The following is a 2,698-nucleotide window of genomic DNA, read 5'->3' as shown; positions in this document are numbered from 1 at the left end:
GGTGGGTGGGTGGAAACTCGTGAGGTGGGGGACCTTCACTGCTAATCTGAACGTTGTCAGGTGGTCCTAAAAAGGACCTTGGTTGAGGACAGGGGGTGGTGGTTTGGGCTTAAAAGAAACCTCTTAAGCACGCTCACCACGGATACGTCTGGCTAGCTGGATGTCCTTGGGCATGATGGTGACACGCTTGGCGTGGATGGCGCACAGGTTGGTGTCTTCAAACAGACCGACGAGGTAAGCCTCGCTAGCCTCCTGCAGGGCCATGACAGCGGAGCTCTGGAAGCGAAGGTCAGTCTTGAAGTCCTGGGCGATTTCTCTGACCAGGCGCTGGAATGGCAGCTTGCGAATGAGCAGCTCAGTGCTCTTCTGGTAACGACGGATTTCTCTCAGGGCGACGGTTCCAGGCCTGTAACGATGGGGCTTCTTAACACCGCCGGTGGCTGGTGCTGACTTTCTGGCGGCTTTGGTGGCCAGCTGTTTACGTGGGGCTTTGCCTCCGGTGGATTTACGGGCGGTTTGTTTTGTTCTGGCCATGGCGGTATCTCAACTGGATGATAGTCAGTTTAAGAAATGTGGCAGCCCAGCGCTGCTGGTCCTTTTATAACCGTCCGCCAAACCCTTAGCGCAACGAAGCTCTCCCATTGGACGAGTACGAGTTTAACAACGCTGATTGGCCAGAAGCAGCCACACAACGTTGAGACAGCGTCGACATACCTAGCAGATTATTTTTAGATCGCTCGGTATCCAGCCGAGCGATCTATTAATAGCAGACAGGGCCGATAACACAAAATATTCTTCGTTCAAATGAAATCCTTGGTTGTGCCGCTTGTCATGGGTAACGGTGTGTTTGCTTCTGTCCTCTTCAATGAATTATGAATGTGTGTGAGTGATTAGAAAAGAACCCAACATAGACTGCATGAAACAATCTAGATCTAGACCTAGTCTATAGACCTATGTAGATATTCTGACCCAATTCTTACCCAATTCGCCCGCTCGATCGGCGGTAATAATAGTGTGTAAATAAATGAGGGGGAAGGATTGTAATCAAACATATTTGTTTTTAAAAACAAGAAGATATAAAATAAAAATGGTAGACTAGCGGTGGGTTAAAGAATAGAATTTTAAAATAACGACCACCCTTATTTCTTGTAGACAAGGGTTAAACGGAGCACATTTAAAGAAAAAAAGATTCTATTTACATTTGTATCTATGAGCGAATACCCCTAAAATATGTCCAGTTACTACTATTAATATGACCGCCCCCCTCCCTGTTCTGCTCGTGTAAACCAGTGTAAGTATTATACATCTATAATAATGATCTCATACTGCTAGTGAGTGACATATTGATGCGTTATTAATACAGTTTGAAACAAGTAGGGTAGGGTAGGGTTGGAAAACTCGATTTTTGTTCATTGACACACAACGAAAGCTAATTGGGTAAACTTTGGTTGTCCTGAAAAGGACAGTAGTAGGCTAGGTGGACAGTGGGCAGCAGGGTGACACTGTTTAGCTCTTGCCACCGGGTGTCTTCTGTGACTTCTTGGGCAGAAGCACGGCCTGGATGTTGGGGAGGACACCACCCTGGGCGATGGTGACACCCGACAAAAGTTTGTTCAACTCTTCGTCGTTACGGATGGCCAGCTGGAGGTGACGAGGAATGATTCTTGTCTTCTTGTTGTCTCTGGCAGCGTTGCCGGCCAACTCGAGCACTTCAGCGGCCAAATACTCGAGGACGGCGGCTAGGTAGACTGGGGCACCAGCACCGACACGCTCAGCATAGTTTCCTTTCCTCAACAGACGATGAATACGTCCGACTGGGAATTGAAGGCCTGCCCTGGAGGAGCGAGACTTGGACTTTCCCTTGACTTTACCGCCTTTACCACGTCCGGACATTGTGAGTTGGTTAGGAGCGAGAAGAGTATAGCGACACAGCGATTGCGGCTGTAGGCTATGAATGAAGACTTAACGGCGAGATCGGCCCTTTTATACGAAACGGCGAGGAAATCCGTTCGTCACCAAGCGAGCGTTCTGATTGGCTGCGTAGCGGCTTGGCGTTCGTACTCGTACTCGTACTCTCCAAATTTCCTCGCCGTTTCATATAAAAGGGCGGCCGGCGGTGGGTTCGCCTCATTTCTGTTCAAGCCGTTGAAAAGAAAACAACATGCCACCTAAAGTTTCTTCCAAGGGAGCCAAGAAGGCCGGTAAGGCTAAAGCCGTACGCACCGGTGACAAGAAAAAGAAGAGGAGGAGAAAGGAAAGCTACAGCATCTACATTTACAAAGTCTTGAAGCAGGTGCACCCTGACACTGGCATTTCCTCCAAGGCCATGTCCATCATGAACTCCTTCGTCAACGACATCTTTGAGCGCATTTCAGCTGAAGCCAGCCGTCTTGCCCACTACAACAAGCGCAGCACCATCACCTCCAGGGAGATCCAGACCGCTGTCCGTCTCCTCCTGCCCGGTGAGCTGGCCAAACACGCCGTCAGTGAAGGCACCAAGGCTGTCACCAAGTACACCACCAGCAAATAAACACAACAGCAAACAACCACCTGGCTTGCTTGTTGTGTGGCTCTACTACTCGGCCCTTTTCAGGGCCTCCACCCATTCCCAATTAGCTCGGTTTGGTTTACATTGAACGAGTTTTCCCTCCCTTATCCACCTACCCACCCACTCTGTGTAGCTGCCATGTTACAGTTG

This window comes from Physella acuta, unplaced genomic scaffold, assembly GCF_028476545.2.
Source record: "Physella acuta isolate Inbredline_101_S28 unplaced genomic scaffold, ASM2847654v3 ptg002676l, whole genome shotgun sequence".
Lineage (NCBI taxonomy): Eukaryota > Metazoa > Mollusca > Gastropoda > Physidae > Physella > Physella acuta.
This window is presented reverse-complemented; position numbering follows the sequence as displayed.